The 20146-nt window shown below is 39.9% G+C and overlaps 1 protein-coding gene across 1 annotated transcript in view; it reads right to left on the bottom strand.

Annotated features, from left to right (window-relative positions):
• The window catches only part of LOC150075848 (mitogen-activated protein kinase kinase kinase 13-A-like), a 276690-nt gene extending 271697 nt beyond the window's left edge, over window positions 1-4993 (bottom strand). Inside the window, exon 1 of the mRNA XM_090387410.1 lies at window positions 4963-4993. The gene's annotated coding sequence lies outside the window, so the exon portion shown is untranslated. The remainder of the gene's footprint in view (window positions 1-4962) is intronic.
• Between the last annotated feature and the right edge of the window lie 15153 nt (window positions 4994-20146).

Here is a 20146-nt window from a genome sequence, read left to right as displayed (position 1 = left end):
TGGCCAGTGCTCAAAACAGAAGGAACTGGAAAGTTGCTGGAGAGGCCTTCATCCTGCAGTGGATTGAAAATGGCTGATGATGATGATGATGATGATGATGACACCGCCATACCAAATTTTTCCTGCATCATCGCACGCTGCACGAGTTACACCACGTGTTTTGTTAATTTTGTCGAGCAGTGTAGTAACGTGCCTTTTGCAATATTTAAATAACGAATACTCTGATTAAAATGCACATATTTTTATTTATGTACTGATACTTTTAGTAAAGTAGTGTATAATTATCTGTCTATAAAATTTGTGGCACTATTTCCGTTAAGACCTTTACAATAGTCATCTATCTATTTCCGTTTTTATTTGAATTGAAGTAGTTTATGCGTACGTTTGCCTTTCTCTAGCGTGCAGCACATCATCTTGACCAGTCGACATTACATAGCATTTTCAGCGCCCACTGGTGGGGATGGGGACTAAGGGATAAACCCTTCCTCAAAGTCCTATCAGAACAAAATTTCTGGGTATTCTAGTGGTCTTGTACAGTCTCGAACTCTGATTATTATCTTCTGTGATGTCACTTGTTATTTGGTTCGAGTTTAGCGTCTCATCCCCTCGTGGGTAGCACAGTTGGTGGGATCGTCGTCCTCCCAACACCGAGTGGAAAAGACCCGAATTCGAGTCCCGTCGATGAAGCGAGGAATTTTTATAGGCCTTTTTTACAACGTGGCTAAGGTCGGTCTCAGGCGAGGGTTTTCCCTCCCGGCAACTCAGGTTTTTCGTCCACCAAACAGAAAATTGATCTCAGAACATACGCAATTTACTGATAATATACACAGAGCAACATTTTCTTTGTTGCCGATACTCTGAAATCCAACAACAACAGCATCTAATCAAAAAATTTGAATTAATTTTCATTTTTCTGTATCCTATTCATCACATGGCCAAAATTCCAGACTTGCCAATAGGACTTTAGCACAGGCATCGCCAACCCCAAGCAGGTGTGCAACGCGGTGGCACGCTGGTGTTCAATCGAACTGCTTATTTATATGTCCTTACACCTGTGGAATTGGCAAGCGTGATGATTTTTATTATTGTAATTAATAAAAATGGCATTCACAAGGGGAAAAGGTTGCCAACCCCTTAACAGAACAAAATTTATTGACAAAATACAGGTTTTCATCGTAATGGATAGTTTGATGTTTTTCTGTGAAACTTTCCTCTTTATGATAAACAGGTATAAGCAATCATGGGGCAGCAAATGGGGCAAGTTGGCCAATTTGGTTAATTAACATCAGGCGCAGTCCCAGGATTTTCTAAAACAGGGGCTAAAGCAGTGTTCTGGGAATTTATCATGTAGCAGTAAAAAAAAATCTATCTTATTTTGATCATAAGGGGGACTATAATCCCTTTAACTCTTACCTGGGACCGCCCCTGATAAGTATCCATTGATTATCTTTAATAGTTCAGATATGAGCGACATATATTTATTAAGCGAAATAAAAAGCCTTTTTTTAAAGTTGGCTAAACATTTATGATAAAATATTCCTGACTGTTGGGTTCCTAGTAACCGATATTTCAACTTCTGTTATGCGATCGATGGTGAAATACGCACAAGATGCTCGCGAGATGGCGCCACTACGAGGGTGTGTTTAATGTACCAAAGTTTTTGGCGGAAAAACGAAAGAGTATATTGACCCATTTTACAACTGTAAATATGATATAGAGAAGAAGAAAATGGCTGTGGTCTCATCGGTAGTTTAGTGGTAGAATACTCGCCTGCCAGGCTGGTGGCCCGGGTTTGATTCCCGGCTGATACATCAGCATTTTGGTCTCTTTAATCAGTTTTTTTTTTTTTCCGTATTCTTCTTCTTTCTGTGTTTTGAATACTTTTTTCGTGTCAAAGAGATTCGGTATGCCCCACCCTGTTTCTCATGAATTTTACATTCAGTTTACTAGGCGATTATGTCCTATTGGCAGTCTTCAAGAATGTGGAGTGATAAGGCTTTTATTTTTAATAGATTAAATTAATTCCGAGGCAAATCGTATACAAAGATTATATGGCTTTTGGAGTTTGTTTCCAAGTATGGTGAGGAGATGGCTGACGTCTTGTCAAAATCAGTGGAAGTAATTCTCATCATGTATTCGGCTTGAGTCATTTCTAGAAGAAAATTCACGCAGGCGTTCAGATATAATTTTGGAAAGAATGATAAAAAGGAATAAAAAAAAACCATGCCCGCTTCCATGTTGTAGAACAACGAAAACACAATGTTAAGCAGAAAAGAAACTAAGACTACTAGGCGATGGTATACAGAATCTGTAATTGCATGCATTCTTGGTTTGGTTTGCTGGATGAAAAAAACCCAAATTTCTGTGTAGGAACTGTGCGACCTACGCCCGAGACCGATTAACTCGGCCAAGTTGTGAAAAAAGCACAAAAATTCCTCGCCTGATTGACTGGATTCGAACACGTCTTATCCATGCGGTGGAAGGATGGTAACTACAACCACTGTGCTACCCACGAGGGCTCAAAACGAAGAAATTTCAAGAGTAAAATTTATTTATTTTATTTTTTTTTTTTACGAATTTCAGTCAGCTTTGTGTTATGATTTTCAATAAGCGCCATGGTGTGTGTTGGTAGATCTAGATGAAGAAATGATATGGACTTATCGATATGCTTTTAAAAGGCGCCGTTAGGTGGCGCTTCATCTTTCGTGAAGATAAAAATTTCATAAAAGTTTTAGCAATCTCGTTTGTATTGTTAATGTTTAGGTTAAAATTATTGAATCGTTCTCATTGAATGTAAATATAAAAGTTAAAATTAATTATTTCTTTTTATAAAAATTTTCAATAGCCAATATTGCGTAAATAGAGGGAGAACAAATTGAAACTTATAAATAAAGTAACTAGCAATAATATAAATCTGCCACTGTTATTTTGTTTTTAATGTTCAACAACATGTCAAATTCGTTTCCTTAAAAATAGTAATAACAAAGATAATATTTAAAATTCAGTTTACTGTTTTTGGAACATTGCTATATATGCTTTATGCACTTGTTTTTCTTTAATGGTGGTACCATTAGTACATTGCAATTCCCGTTTTTTAGGGAATTGCAATGTATTAATAGTAAAAAGTGGGGGTGGAAGCTTGCTCCTATAACGTTAAAAAAATTTCAAAATATCAAAAATAACACTAGCTAACATGATTTTTACCTCCAAAAACTTAAATGTTGTTTTTAACCAATTTTTATGCGTAGATTTCGAAAAATAAATGTGGAGGGAATTACGTTTTACCAAAATCTAGCCAGTAATATATGACACTGATTTATTTTAAGAGATATAAGCTAATTCTCTTAATTTTAGTAATCGATTCTGGCTTCGGTTTTCTTGTGAGAAACATAGACTTCTGCCTATGGTTCTTAGGTTCAAATTCCGATGCAACAATTTACAATTTGAAGAGAGCACACAGCGTTTTTGATGAGGATATTTGTAGACTGTGCCAAGGTTTTCCAAGTACTGTATTAACTAATCGTGAAATGTTCTCAGGGTTGTAAATCTATCCTCCGAAAATAAACAGCCCCTGAGAGTAGCAGGGTGTGGCCCGCTGTGGAGGACAGTATGTGTTTTTGCAAAGACATTATTGGACTTCTGAAAGAACAAGGTGTCGTGCATAAGTCAGATGAATGGTGTTTATTCATAGATGCCTCAAAATAAAGTTTAAAAGCAGTTTTGCTTCATAATGGCAACGAATTTCCATCAGTTCCTGTTTCATTCAGTTGGACTTAAAGAAAGTCATGAAAGCATGTCTAAGGTTCTAGATGCTATAAAATACCAGGATTATGGTTGGAACATATGCAGTGATCTTAAGGTTGGTTTGCAGGGGGTTTCATAAAATATTGTTTTTTGTGTGTGTGTTTGTGGCACAGCCGTGCGACAGAAGAATATTGTGTTGTGGGACGAGTTTATATCAGGACAATGTAATGTAAAATATATTCCTTTAGTGCAATCAAACAAGGTTCTTTTTCCATCCTTGCACATCAAACTTAGATTGATGAAATATTTCGTGAAGGGACTAGTTAAATAAGGTAACAATTTGCATACTTGAAAAGTGTGTTCCCTAATTTAACATATGCCAAATTTAAGGAAGGAATTTTCCTAATTAGGACCCCAAATTAGGAAACTCCCGAAAGACGATGTGTTTGAAACCCAGTTAAAGAAAGTTGAATTGGCAGCTTGGCGATCATTTAAGGCTGTAGTACATGGTGGGTTTTTTTTTTTTTTTTTTTTTTGATAACAGGAGAGAAATGTTGGTGTCTAATTTGCTCGAGTGCTAAAACAACTTGGGCTGTCGAATGTCGAAAATTCATTTTCTTCATTCCCATCTCGAATTTCCCCCGAAAATCTGGGAGATGTGAGTGATGAACAAAGGGAACGGTTTCATCAAGATATTTCCAAGATGGAAAGGCGGTAAAAAGGTCACTGGGATCCAGTAATGATGGGGGATTACTGCTGGTTCCTTGTGAGGGAGAGTAAGCAGGAATACAAGAGAAAATCCCTTAGTACCAAACATTTTAAGGCCAATTACAGCTATGCTGATTATATATTATTGAAATATAACTATTTTGCTATGATTTATGATATGTTTTTCCGAAGTGAGTTAAATGAGTTATAGAGAACGTATAATATTTTTTTACACTTCAATTGCGTATATATCCCTTTATTTTAAAATTAAACGTTTGATATTTATTTGAAAAGCGAAAACCTTAAAAGTTTAAAAAATGTACCTTATTTAAATAAGGTACATTTTTTAAACTTCTTTTCCATCTTTAAATATTTCGGCCAAGAAACTATAAAGGAAGCGATAATGTTCAGAAAGAAAAAAGGAGTTATTCTGAAGTTAAGGTAACAGCAAACAAGAAAAAAATAAACAATAAATGGTAAATTACGAAGCAAAAAGAAACGAAATGTTACCATTCTTTCTCTGTACAAATGGGAAAAAATCGCATTTGCAGTCTTCAATAGCGCCTATGTAAAGAATTTGATGCGAACGTATACGAGTTCTTAGATTCAATGTAATATCTTCACTGACAACACAACCTTGCTGCACAAGTGGCAAACTGCCAACTGCCTTCATTCCAAACATGCCACTCAGCAAGAATGTGTTTTTGCTAGTTTACATCCGTTGCTATGGAAACAGTGTCACGTGTACACCGACCATCTTCTGTATTATATCATTGCAGTTGAAGTTCGGAGGCATTACCCTCTTCTATCGATTACATCCTGTGGCCGGAGTTCAAAGTTTTATATTTTATTTACTTTTTCTAACTATGTTTTTTTATATATATAATAGCATTGAATAAAAACGAGAATGTTTGTAGAAATGGGCCTGAGTGATTTTTTTTTTCGCTCTTTCTTCATTATTTACTGCTGTTAAACTTTTGACAGCGATTTCATTTTTTTTAATGTTTCGTAGGGATTTTCAATTTAATTCTGTTTTCTAATTTCCTTTCTGTAAGAATAAGAAATAATAAAAAAAAAAACAAAAAACAAAAAAACAAAAAAACCCGAAATTCTATTGGTTGTATTGCGCTGGCCGGAATAGAATATGTTTTCACTTCAGCTAACACCTGTTTCTACCTTATTACGGCTCATGAGCAGAAGACGTGGTCATTCATTTTCTCAGGGCCCTGAGGCCCATCTAGATTCTTGAAAATTTTACCAAAGTGACCACTGTGGTCATTCTCTTGACCAAGTAACTTTATTAACGGTAAGTTCTGATTAACAGAGTCAAAGGCGCACGGGAAGACGTAGATAACATCAATTTGTTCCATCGTATCGAAGTTCCACAATGCATAAAGATTGGCAATTGCAGATATACCTTGGCAGAAGTTATGCTGCTAAATGAAAGAGGGATCTCTGAAGTAGCCTTGTAGAAGATGCTTCCAAATATTAGGTCACGATCCTAACGATAGCAGTAGGCCTTTAGTTAGTAGCAATTTTTGAGTTTCCTTCAAAAAGAGCAATGGCGTGATGGTTTTTCAGGATTTATAATAAAAAAAGAACCAGACCACAACGATTAGTTGAATTGTCGAGGCATAGGAACAAAATCCTTGGTGTCAGTTTCAATGAGCATTGAGTTCCCCTTATAGGACTTTGAAACTTAAGGGTTAGAGGGCATGGTACTGAATGGTAATCCAAAAATATTATTTAAATATCAAAAGATTTAAACAAACAGCACTGCTTGCTCTGATGGGATTTTTGCAATACTATTTCCAACTGGACCAATTCTGAAATCTTGTTCCTACAGAAAGGTTTGATGTTTTTTCTCGGTAAAAGTGCTACTGATTCTACCAACTGTGCTGCTCACGAGGGCATGTCCTCGTAGGTAGCACAGTTGGTAGAATCACCGTCCTCTCCACACCGGGTGGAAAAGCCCGGTGTGGAAAATCCCGTCGATGACGAGAGGAATTTTTATGGATCTTTATCACAACGCAGCTGAGTTAGTCGGTCTCAGGCGAGGGTAGCATGGTTTTTTCTCCCGGAAACTCGAGTTTTTTGTCCAGCAACAGAAAATAGACAACAGAACACACGCAATTTACAGACAGTATATACGGAGCAATGTAAAGTGTTCGATATCTAACGGCCCCAGGGGTTACCCCCATCTCTGCGTTGTGTTCTCTGCTTGTGTAGCACAGAACCCTGTAAAGGCCAGAGGTTTAAAAAGTGCAATATGTGTGTTAGCGTTGTGTAGTGTCGTGGTATTCTTCTGACCATTTAGCCGTTGGGCCCCTAGTGGGACTCCCGTTACCCACACTTATCCCCGAGAAGGCAGGTCAGGCAGTAGAGGGATCGCTTAAGTACTCTGGCAGGCCCTGCCACCTAATGTCCGAAGATTTCAGTGGCAAGGGTCTAAAAAAAAGTAATAATAATATTAACTCTTTTTTGTTTATAAATCATGAATTATTACTATTTGAATCTGAAATGTAACGCACTGCGTACATTAACTAACTTGTTTTTGAATAGTCGGTACTTGAACAGCAACTGATGGATGGGCGACGGTAATCACCAGTGGATACGGTGGCTGTCATAGTCATGGGCATCTTTGTTAGAAATCTCCCAATCCATTAGCATACAGTGGATGAAATTTATAATGGGATACAGGAAATTTCTCTTGATCTTCCATAGAATGAAAGATGATACTATTTCAGAGTTTTTTGCATTGATATTGAGGATATCTGCGCGTCATAACGTCGAAATAAAAAATAATTTTATTAATCTTTAAGAGGAAACATGCTATCTCGTCTCCATTTTAAGCAAAAACTGTCGTGAATAGCATGCAGTATGAACGTAAGTTAAAACCAACTTAACGAGTGATTTTAAAGACGTTTATCACATTGGGATAGTCAAATAGTAACCTTGGCTGCCCCTTCTAAGAAAACATCACAAACATATACACCGCATACTTCCGACTTCTCAAATTTACCAGTCTTCCTTCCTTCCTTCCTTTCTTGGCATGTTTGTTGGTTAATTTTTTCTTCTCTTTTTCTCTCTCGTCAGCTGTGTCGAAACTAACTCTCTATCGTAGTGAGTCTCTTCCTTCTAAACAGATATTTCTAATATAGAGCATTTATTTATGATAAAACAAAACAAAAAAAGTGAACACGAAAGCATTACTTGGTATGCACATGAGAAAATCATGTTTATGCAAATAAATACGTGGAATTTACTTAGAACGTATTGTAGAGTACTTTTGTACTACTTGCTATGATTATGGTGTTTATTGTACTGTCCCAGTAAAATTGAAAGCGCCCTAGTACGTTTTATCGTTTTCGTTCTTCGAACTCTTGCTTCTTTCCCTCACTTGACCTTGCTCCCAGCTAACGTTAACTGTTTCCAAGGACTCAAAGATCATCCATAAAACATCTTTATCCAACTAGAGAAAGATTGGGTAGATCGAGTTTTCCAGTGATGTGAACGTACTTTCAAAGAAACCTTAGTAGTATGATACTATGCTGCTTACCAGCAGTTTGGAAATTGCTTAGCTTCCATTCCCTTTTTCCTTCTACCCGAGGAATTTTTAAAGACATTTTCAAGCTGACTTCAGCTGTTGTACTGTCAGAAATAAAAATAGTTTTTTTTTTAATTTTTTTCCAGGATTTATTCTGAGTTTCTCCTAACGCAAACGGACAGACTTACATATCAAACACAGAGATTATACCGCAATATATTTTAAGTTCTTTATTTTTTTCCTTCTCATATATGGTACATCTCATGGACTTTGATGAGCGAAACCAAAATTTGAAGCGAGATATTGCCTAGCAGCTATAAAATTAAAGATAACTGAAAGGAAAGTGAAAAAGTAATTGTTGAAGATGGACATAAAAAAGGCACCTGGGGTGCATGGGATCTATTCAATAATTATTCAATATTAAGGGAGGCAGCAATGGAGGGAAGCAAATCCTTCGCCGTAAATATGAGAGCATCTTGGGATTCAGGGGAGGTCCCTAGGAATTGGAGATGTGCAAATATATCCTCAATTCACAAAAGGAATCAAAGGGTGACACGCATTATTACAGATATGGAAAATAACGGATTCTCTGGTTAAAGAAGTAATGCAGGACCATCTAGACAGGAATACAATTATACTGCAGTCAGAGTATGGATTTGTCAAGGGGCGACTTGTCTGACCAATTTGATTGGATACTACGTTGTGGTTACAAAAGAACTGGATGCAAAAAATAATTTTGATATCATATACTTAGATTTCAGGAAAGCTTTTGATACATAAAAGACTGTTGCACAAATTGAAACAGTGTGCCATTAAGGGCAAGTTACCGCGCTGGATAAAGGGATGGTTGAGTGAGAGAAGACAGAGAGTGGATACTAATGACATTACCCTTCATGGATTAATGTTATTAGTAGTCTTTCCCCCAGGTGCTGGGCCCATTGTTGTTTTCTATATTGATTAATCATATGGACGAAGATGAGTCTGCAGATTATACAAAAGTTGGCAGGGTGGTTAATGACAGTAATCAGGGTAAGCTACTGCAACAAAATCAAAAAAATATTAGGCAGGTAGGCTGAGAGATAAGCAGAGATTCATGTTTAACATTCACAAATACAAAGTACTGCATATGGGTAGCAGTAATTCCATGTGAACATATCAACTGTGTAGTTCAACATTCAGGGTAGTTGAAAATGAATGAGGCTTGGGAGGATCGGGTTATTGTGCACTCAGTTATGAAGTTCACTTAGCACTACTAACAGGCTGCAGGCTCATAGGGTTTTGTCTGTGATTTATAGGAACTCTATTACCAGGGCTGAGGAGATCACTATCTCTTTGTATAAGGCAGTGTTCGGGCCACACCTTGAGTAGTGCATTCAGGTCTGGAGGCTTCATTTTAGGAAGCATGTAGAGCTGCTGGAACGAGTACAGAGAAGGGCAACAAGATTGCCGAGAGGAACCTTTCTTGGAAAGAGCAACCCTTGCCAAGAAAGGTTCTGCAAATTGCAAGGTCGGAGACTAGGCACCTGCGAGGTGATCTGATTGAAGTATATAAAGCAGTGAATGGTTTGAGCAAGCTCAGTGGTGATGGGATTCTTTGAAGGAACATAAATTCAAACTATGGAAAGACAGTTGTAGAATAGATGTGTGGATTGCCTTTGGCCAGCGGATGGTTGGTTACTGGAACAAACTTCCCTCTGTCGTTGTGGAAGTTGATAGGTTAAATAAATTAAGGAAGAATTGGACAAACTTTTGTAGCGAATGGTTGGGTGAAATGGGAATGTGTGTGTTTTTTTTTATTTTTTTGCTAATGCTGTATAAACTTGCTTTCTTGCATCATATGCCTCTACTAATGCTAACTGTAATATGATAAAACAAAGTATGTCAGTATACTTGGCTTCCACTTCTTTTTCCCATGCAGGCATTTATAGACTGTATGTGAAATTTAATTGTGTAATCACCGCACACATTACAAAAGCTATCTGGTGAGTCAACACACTTATGAAATTTTAAAAGCACATCCAATTCTAATTGACACCAAAACCTTTAAAAGTTAATGTACGCAGTGCGTTAAATTTGCCCTTTTTTATTTTTATTTCTTAAATTAACTGCATTTTTGATTTCTTGCGATTAATAGAAGTAAAAAGTAAATAAATAATTATCTTGTTACTAATGAATTATTAATTGATTAACTATTAATATCTAAAAGTAATTATTTTCACATCACTGCACATACTTTAAAAAGTAATAGTCACTGAAAGCTTTATAATACTTATTTCTTCCTGTGTGTTTAATAAAATTAAAATGTATTTCACGAATCCTATGTGATTTAATAAAATGAACGAATAGTAACACGTACTTCAGATCATAGTACGTGGGCAACATTTTTGTAATATACGTTACTTCTTTCCTCCTGGATTTTATTAACAATTGAAAGATAACAGCTATTTTACGTTTCTGCTGTGATTAATGTGATAAGCAATGCAATCCGTAATAATTCACAATTTATATATTCAAAAAACCGATAATCACAGTTCATTGTTTTGTTATCGGTTATCCATATATAGTATACGGATAACCTATGCGATAAATACTAAAAAAACAAACAAACAATAATTGTTTTTTTTTTTTTTTTTTGTATTGGTCTGATTTTAATGAAATTTGGGATGGCTGATAAAATCTTTTTATAAGAGCTAAATATAAACTTTCAAGAAAATTTGTTCACTGGGAGTTAAATTATCATGCGAACGGACGGACAAACATAGTGAAGAGACAATAGGCGCATTACGCATATTATTATTATTATATTATTTCTCCCTGATTGGAGGTTCCACTTCGTGACTGGTATTGCTACCAAGTACACAGGGTGGTTGTTATTATTATTGTTGTTGCTCTTATATTATTTCTCCCTGATTGGGGGTGTTCCACTCTGTGACGAGTACTGCTACCAAGTACACAGGGTGGTTGTAATGTCTGGTGTTACTGTCGGTCGAGGAAATCTCTGTGTTCAGGATTGAACACAGAGATTTCAGGATTTCAATCCTGAAATCCTGAAAGGTGTTCAGGATTGCGACTTTTTGGAGTTCCTTGTAGGTGTTCTCTGGGAGACCTATTGCTTCTAGGCTGCTATATAGAGTCTTTGGTACCATACCGATGGTTGACACGTTGATTGGGATGGTTGATACTTCTTGCATATGGCACATCTCCTTGATCTCATGTCTCAGGTTCGTGTACTTCCTAATTTTTTCCTCATGGGTTTTCTGGACATTGCTAGTGTTCGGCACCGCTATGTCAATCAGGTAGCCTTTTCCATCTTATCCACAAAGGTTATGTCCGGTCTGTTGTGCGGGATGGTCTTATCCGTTATTATGGCGCAATCCCAGTACAGCTTGTGGGTTCGGGTCTCTAGTACTGCCTGGGGTTCGTACTTGTAGTATGGTACACTTTCTTTGGTCAACTGGTATTTCCTCGCTAGATTCTGATGTATTATCCCGGCTACCTGGTCGTGTCTATGGGTGTATTCAGTCTTGGTGATCACATTGCACCCCGCGGTGATGTGATGGATCGTTTCTGAGGCCAGGTGGTATCGTCGACATGTGTCATCTGACATTCCGGGTTCCTTTGCGATGTATTTTCTATAGTTTCTGGTGTTGATTACCTGGTCTTTGATGGCCAGCACGAATCCTTCAGTCTCGGGGAAGATCGTCCCGCTTGTGAGCCATGCATTGGAAGCAATGGTGTCGTGTGATCTTGATGGAGGTCATTGTAGTGTCTGCCAGGGAGTGTCTTCTTTGCCTGTCTTTCTAACTTCGTTTCTTGTACTATCTGGGCGGGAGGGGTTTCCTCGCTTAGGTTGAGTGTGGTATACCACTTATCTATCTTCCACATGGCCTGGTGGAGTGGTGCTGTGTTGTCCTCGAAGTAATCCTTCAGGTTAACTATCGCTGTTTTCTGTTGTTCTATCAGGTCTATCAGGCCCCTTCGTCCCTCTTTCCAAGATATTGTTATTCTCTCCACTGCTGACTTCGGGTGGTGTTGGCGACTCTTGGTCATCATTGTCCTTGTCTTTCGCATGATATCTTCTAGTTCGGTGTTAGTCCAATCTATGACTCCGAATATGTATGTTGGTACTGGACTGCATAGGTGTTTATGGCTTTAACTGTGTTCCCTCCGTTCAATTTTGCTTTCAGCTGGCTTCTGAGTCTCTGATGATATTTTTCGGTCAGGCACTTCTTGATTTCCTTGTGCTCTAACTGCTCAGTCTGCATCATCCTTAGGTATTTGTAGGTCTCTCCTTCTGTCATAGCTTCGATCTCTTTACCAGTCAGCAGCTGGTAGTTTCGGCAAATAATTTTTCCTGGTGCAGTGTGTGGGTCTTGCATTTTTCTAGACCAAATTCCATCCTGATGTCCTTGCTGAATTCTTCGGTTATGCGGAGTAGTTAGCATTAGCATTAGTGGAGGCATATGATGCAAGAAAGCAAGCTTCTGCAACATCAGCCAAAAAAAAAAAAAAAAAAAACCACTCCCATTTCAACCTCCGTTCGTTCGAAATACCTGTCCACCTGAGCTTAAATTTATTTAGGTTATCAACTTCCACAACAAGGGATGGAAGTCTGTTCCACCAACCCGCTGGCTAAAGGCAAATTTCCGCACATCTATCCTACATCTGTTTTTCCTCAATTTGAATTTATGCCCTCTCATACGATTATTCAGAGCAAGAGGAAGAATTCCCGTCGGCATTGAGCATGTTCAAACCATTCAAGGCTTTATACACCTCTATCAGATCACCGCACAGGTGCCTAGTCTCCAGACACTGTAATTTGCAAAACTTAAGCCTTTCTTCGTAAGAGCAACCCTTTGTTCAATTCACTAATCTTGTTGCCCTTCTCTGTACTCGTTCCAGCAGCTCTACATCCTTCTTGAAATGAGGCCTCCAGACCTGTATACAGTACTCAAGGTGTGGCCTGACCATTTCCTTATACAGGCGAATAATCATCTCCTTATCCCTGCTAGAAAAAATTCCTGTGTATCATTGACAAGACACCATGAGCTACTCTTGCTACCCGTCTGCACTGCTCAGAGAACTTCATATCTGCCTGCACAATTACCCTCAGGTCCTTTTCATTCTCTACCACTGTCAGTGTAGTACCACAGAGTGGATACGTTGCTCTGGGATTGCTGTTTCCCATATGTAGTACTTTACATTTGTCAATGTTAAATTTCATTTGCCCATCTCAGCCCATCTGCTCAACCTTTCCTGATCCTGTTGCAGCAGCATACTGTCAGTAGTGTCCTTAACAACCATGCCAACCTTTGTATTGTCTGCAAACTTGGAGATTAAGCTTGATATACCATCATCAATATCATTTATAAATACAGAAAACAATAATGGACCCAATACTGAACTCTGAGGGACTCCACTAATAACATTAGTCCACGATGAGCAGTGTCTATTGATTACCACTCTCTGTCTCTTTCCCCTCAACCATCCCTTTATCCGTAGCAGCAATTTGCCTCCAATGCCACACTGCTCCAATTTGTTCAACAGTCTTCCGTGTGCAACAGTATCAAAAGCCTTTCTAAGATCCAAATATATAATATCAAAGTTATTCCATGCATCCAGTTCTTTTGTGACTGCATCATAGTATTCAAAAAATTAGTCAGGCAAGACTTTCCCTTAACAAAACCATGCTGTGTCCGAGCTATAACTGAAGTCTTGTCTAGATGATCCTGCAGTGTTTCTTTAACCAGTGCCTCCATTAATTTTCCTGGAGCAGAAGTTAAACTCACAGGTCTATAATTACTTGTGTCAGCCTTTGACCCTCCTTTGTGAATTGGGGTCACATTTGCACATCTCCAGTCTATGGGTACCTCTCTTAAAGTCCAAAGAAGCTCTCATAATTATGGCTAAGGGTTTGCTTACTTCCTCTGCTGCCTCCTTTAATATAACTGAATAGTTCCCATCCACCCCGTGTGCCTCTTTTATGTTTATCCTCAACAATTTCTCCTCCACTTTCCTCTCAGTTATTACAAAATCATCTAGGTCACTGCCAGATGATTGGATAGTTGCTGGAGTTGCTTCTCGGTTGCCGCGTAGGGCTTTATGTCATCCATGTACATCAGGTGGGTGAGGGTATACAGGTTCTTTTTTCCTTCTTTTAGATTATATACATGCTTGCTGCCGTTGAGCATGGTGGATTATTATTATTACTATTATTATTATTATTATTATGTTATGGTTACCCGTCATTGATTACATAAACCCGTCTGTAAATGGCGTGTGTTTTCAGGTCGATTTGCCTGTTCTGGCTTGTTATCTTGCTATCTACGCCTAAGACCGACTAACTCCGCCACGGAATTAAAATAGTCCATTAAAGTTCCTCGCGTCATCGATGGGATCCAAACCCGGACCTTTTCCACCCGGTGTGGGGAGGACGGTGACGACACCACTATGCTACTGGCGCAGACGCTTTACGCATATTGGGGGGTTCGCACAATAGCGCTCATCTTCGCTCTCTTGCGTCAAAAGTCGAGTGAGGAATTGTGAACTTATTGTATTTCATGATCGTTGCGCGACACTATAGGAGGTAGAAGTAATCGACTTGCCCTTATTGGAATGCTATCAACCTATGTGTATTATGATATAATGTTATCGGGACAGTATCTGATTACTTCTCATTGACAAGTATCATGTGTCAATGCTTGAACAAGCGCCTTAATCACACACACACACACACACACATGCTTGCGGAAATAAAAAAATATATATTTCAAAGTTAGCATGAAACCTCTCCGTTTATAATATGGTTAAAAAAAAAAACTATTATTTTTAGGCCCCTCCCGAATAATTAATTCATTTGCCGTGCTGTGTGTCTCATGTCTGTTAATTGCGTGTGTTCTGTGGTCGATTTGTGGGGTTTTGCTGGACGAAAAACCCCAGTTTTTTGGGGGAAACTTTGCTATCCACTCCTGAGACCGACTAACTAAGCCACGGAGTGAAAAAAAGCCCATTAAAGTTCTCGCATCATCTACAGGATTTGAACCCGGGCCTTTCCCATCGGTGTGGGGAGGACAGTGACAATAATTTTAGTATGGTTTGGTATACTGATACTCGTTTGAATTTATAGTACATAGCATTACCTCCGACTATTACTACTAATTGCGTAGTAGTAATTATTATTATTATTATTAATATCCATATGTCCATATGATGCAAGGAAGCCTGAGGCTTATGCTGCACCAGGGAAAAAAAAATTTGCCGAGTAACCCTGAATGACAGTGAGTGTGTGTGACAGAGAGAGAGAGAGAGAGAGAGAGAGAGAGAGAGAGAGAGAGAGAGAGTCAAAAGTAGAAGGGAATCACCAAGAAAGAGAAGAATGATGATATCCAGCTCAGGACCCTGGGTGTGCCAAGCCCATACTCACCAGATGTGAGCCCCCGGGGTTAAATTTTAGTCTGGCTCAGGCGTAGATAGCAAGGTTTTTTTCCCCCAGAAACTGGGGTTTTTTAGTCCAGCTAAACAGGCAAATCGACCAGAAAACGCACGCAATTAACAGACATAATACATATATAGATATAGATAAGAAATTATGGGGAGCCTTAAAATAATAGTTTGAACCTGAGGGGTTATAAATTCAAATTGAGAAAAGACGTAGAATAGATAAGCGGAAATTTGCCTTTAGCTAGTGAGTAGTTGATTGCTGGAATAAATTTTCATCTGTCGTTGTGGAAGTTGATAGCTTAAATAAATTCTAGGCGGAACTGGACAAACGTTTAGAGGGAGGCGCCTTCGTAGCCAGGTGGGCAGGAGCAGCAGTGCGTAGAACATGCTTTTGGATTAGACCGGGGTTCGAGCCCGTGAGCCACCAAATACGGAGGATCTGGAAAGGTCAGGGAATGACCACCGCATATCCCCGGAGCAATATGGCCTTAGTTGCTAATGCTCCTAAAAACCAAATAACAACGTTTAGAGGGAATGGATGTGTGAAATGGTTTCTTTTTTTTTTTTTTTTTTGGGCTGATGCAACATAAGCTTCCTTTCTTGCATCGCCTGTCTTAATTATTACTACGACACTGGTACGCAAAACTGAAGGACCAGTCAGGTTATCACCTGTAGCTTCTCATAGAAGTGGCCTGGATATGGGAAAAGCATACCAAAGGAACCTTGTGAGGTACAAAACGGTACAGAGGGACTTTGTTCAAATATGGCAACATGGCACTGGCTGCCATGATACAGATTCATCACTGCCAAAGATGGAACAAAGGGAAGAGGTGGTTCTCAGTAGGAGATATGGCCATCCCTAATGTCGATGCAGGCTTTGCACCGCCTGTCCATACTTAGAACAATATTGTTGATAAGTTTTTGCGGTAACATCGTCCATTCCTCTGTCAGCGCCATCTTCAGCTGGTGAACATTTTCTGGTGGGTGTGGACGTGTCGCTAGGCGTCTCCCTAGAGCGTCCCATATGTGTTCGATGGGATTTAGATCGTGGAATGGGCAAGCCAATCCATACGAATAATGTCCTCACTTTCCAAAAGCATATCAACAGCTGCAGTGCGATGGGGTGTGGCGTTATCATCCATGAACACGAACTCGAGGCCAATGACACCTCGGAACAGACGCACATGGGGAAAGATTACCTCAGTACAGTAGCATGCACAGGTTACAGTACCGCTTTCCACTATCTGGAGTTGTGTACGCCCATCCAAGATAACGCCTCCACAGGCGAGAACATCTCGACCGCCATATCGATCCCTTTCAGTGATGTTTGCAGGGTGATACCGTGTGCCAACCCTCGCCAGATTAGCTGACGTCCAGAATCGCTGCTGAGACTGAATCTACTCTCATCAGTAAAGAGTGCCTTACCCCATTGCGCTGCTGTCCAGTCCTTGTTCGCTGTACCACTGTAAATGGTGTCTCGATGGGCAGATGTTAAAGGGACACAGCGTACTGGCCGTCTGGAAAACAGTCCACCTTTGTGGAGTCGCCTGGCTACAGTAAACCGCGATATCCTGCGTCCTGTGCAGCTGGTTTGCAATGGATCCCGCTCTCTGATGTCGGTCCCTCTTGGCCTGTAGGAGTATATAGCAGTCATCATTGGGCGTTGTTTTTGTGGACGACCACGACTAGTCCTTCGAACAACTGTACCTGTCGTTCTGAAGGCCGACCACGCACGTGAGACGATTCTATGAGCGATATCGAACTCTGCAGCCACACTCCTCGCATTTGGACCTTCCTCGAGCTTCCCAATTATTCAATCCCGGGTAAAGTCATCCAGATGTTGTCTACTGACCATTTCATTGTCTATAGCACTGTATGAAACCAATCGAACGTCTGTAAAAATCGTGCTCACCATTCGGCAATTTTCACATAACTGCCGAACTGCTGCTTTTTTCTGTTTATGTGAGCCCTCTCATCACGATTTAAATTTTTGCATGTGCACCAGCTTTCTACTGAATGGCTTCAGTTATGCAAATCGCGACAGGCTGTTTTGTTTGATTTCGTGGTTGTAACCTTTAGAAATAGTGTTGGTACTTAAGTTTTGCACACCAGCGTACTACTACTACTACTATGGAACGTAGTAAAAATTTCACGGAGTTTCCGGGCATGATTGTGGGAGTTCGTGCGTCCAGTGCTTTCGTATTGGAAACGGCACGTCTTATAGGCCGGCCCACTGTGGTTAACGTGACCAAAGAATGGTGTCGGACGGGTGAAACCACCTCCCGCTGACAGAACTATATATTATTACGCAAGGTGGATGTTCGTGGTGAGAAAAGGGAGCAGCGCGTTGTAAGGACTGAGCGGTAGGTCACTTGCGCGACAGTTGACATCGCAATACAATATGGGGATACAATATGCAACCTAAATGACGATGGATCGCACACTCAGACGTGTAGGGTTCCACAGAGGTGACGCATAAGACACCTTCTCCTCACTGCTTATCATCGTCGACGGAGAATGCTGTGGTGTCAACAATGCGCTGGTTGAACACTGGAGGACTGGAAACGATTGTATTGTCCTGAGTCCAAATACCTAGTACAACAAGATGACCGACGCCTTCATGTGTGGCACAAGCAACATGAGTCCATGGACCCATTATGCATGGTGCCCGCTATCCAATCAGGTGGCGGTGGTTGCTTAATATCGGGCAGGTTTTGCTGACTCGAATTAGGATCCCTGTTGCGTATGAACCAAGGTTTCACTGGCGAGGTCTAAAAAAAAAATTAAACTATTATATTAAGGTTACCTGGAAAGTTACATTCAGCTACCGATGTGTATTGTGTCTGTAAATTGCTTGTGTTCTGTGGTCGATTTGCCTGCTTTCCAGGAAAAAACCTCCACATATAAGCAGGAGACCGACTTCTACGGATGAAAACAGCCCATAAAAGGCCCTTGCTTCATCGACGGGATTGGAATCCTGGCCTTTTCCACCCGGTGTGGGGAGGACGATGACGGATACCACTATGCTATCTCCACAGACTCACTGGTGAGTTCGAATGGCAGCTGTTAGAACACCATGTGCACCCTGACATGTTGCATTTTTTCCCGGACAGAAAGAGGATCTTCCAAGATAATAATGCCCCGTGTCATCGGGCCCGCATTGCACGAGTAGTTCGGGGAACATAATGAAGATATCACTAAACTTTTTTGGAATCTAAATTCGCTTGATCTCAGTCCAATTGAACACCTGTGGGATGTTTTGGAACGGAAAGTGAAGCGTATGGACACGCAACTGTCATCTGTTCCGAGCCTTGCAGGCAGCATGGCTTTACACAGTGTTGCTCTAGTAGGGTCAATGCTTAAGCGAATAAATTCAATAGATTTTCTATTTATACTCCGGGACGACTACACGGTCAGAGGAGTTTACAAGAGAGAACACAAGAATCAGCACCGTATTTAGCAATCACGGGATTGAACCCGGTCACTCAAAGCACGTGTACTTACGCACCCTTGCGCCTGAACATCCACCTACGAATGTTACCGTGCGAACCGTGGCCCAACATGGTATTAGTTAGGTGGTCTTTTATTGATCATTGAATGTAGCATTGGCATTAGTAGAGGCATATGATGCAAGAAAGCAAGTTAAACAACACCAGCCAAAAAAAAAAAAAAAAAAAAAATTATAGTTCACATTCATTTGCTCTAAACGTTTGTTCAGTTCTTCCTTGAATTTATTTGAGCTATCAACTTCCACAACGACGGATGAAAGTTTGTTCCAACAATCAACTACCCGCTGGCTAAAGGCAAATTTCCGCACATCTGTTCTACAACTATCTTTCCTCAATTTGAATTTATGCCCCCTCAGGTGCAGAATTTGAGCAAGAGGAAGAATTCCATCAGCATTGAGGCTGCTCAACCCATTCAAGTCCTTATACACCTCAATCAGATCACCTCGCTGCAGTTGGTACACACAGTTGGTACGTTTCTCTAGGGTTGCTTCTACCCATATGCAGTACTTTTCATTTTTCAATGTTATACTTCAGTTGCCACTTCTCAGTCCATCTGCCCAACTTTCCTACATTCTACAGCAGTAGCATGCACATATTACTGTCATTATGTATGTTCTCTTGTGCGTTTCTTCCAAGAAAGAGTAAGGGGAAACTATAATTTAACTTATTTAATCGTCTAAAATCCTTATACAGCTCAGTCAGATCACTATGCAGATGCTTAGTTTCCAGAAATTGCAAGTTACAGAGTCCCAGCCTCTCTTTATTTTTCTTTCCAACAGTTTTATGTTTTTTTTTTTTCTAAAAGGAGATTTGCACTTCCAATGCACTCTGTTTGCATTACTCACAGAACTTCATGTCGGGCTGTACAAATACTTCTATGTCTTTTTCGTTATCAAGTTCTGTGCTTGTGGTGTGTTATTCCCGGACTAATGCTACTCAAATGGAAGTACCTTACATTTTTCAGACCATCTGCCTGGTTTAGATCTTCTACAGGGTGTCTCAAAAATATTGGTACAAACGTTTAGGGGGAGTAGGTAACATCTAAAGGAATGTGAATCGCATAGGAACCCATAACTGGAAACGTCACCGTAAGTCAGTAGACGGCGCTGTTCATCAGTTCGCGAGAGGGAAAATTTCTGGTTTACTCATTCAAGCAGTAGTCGCCGCACGAAGAGCATGCATCGATATACGAACGATG

This window comes from Mastigoproctus giganteus, chromosome 13 (genome assembly GCF_048544385.1).
Source record: "Mastigoproctus giganteus isolate SK-2022 chromosome 13, ASM4854438v1, whole genome shotgun sequence".
NCBI lineage: Eukaryota > Metazoa > Arthropoda > Arachnida > Uropygi > Thelyphonidae > Mastigoproctus > Mastigoproctus giganteus.
The sequence above is the reverse complement of the archived record's forward strand: the minus strand, read 5'-3'. Positions and strand labels throughout refer to the sequence as shown.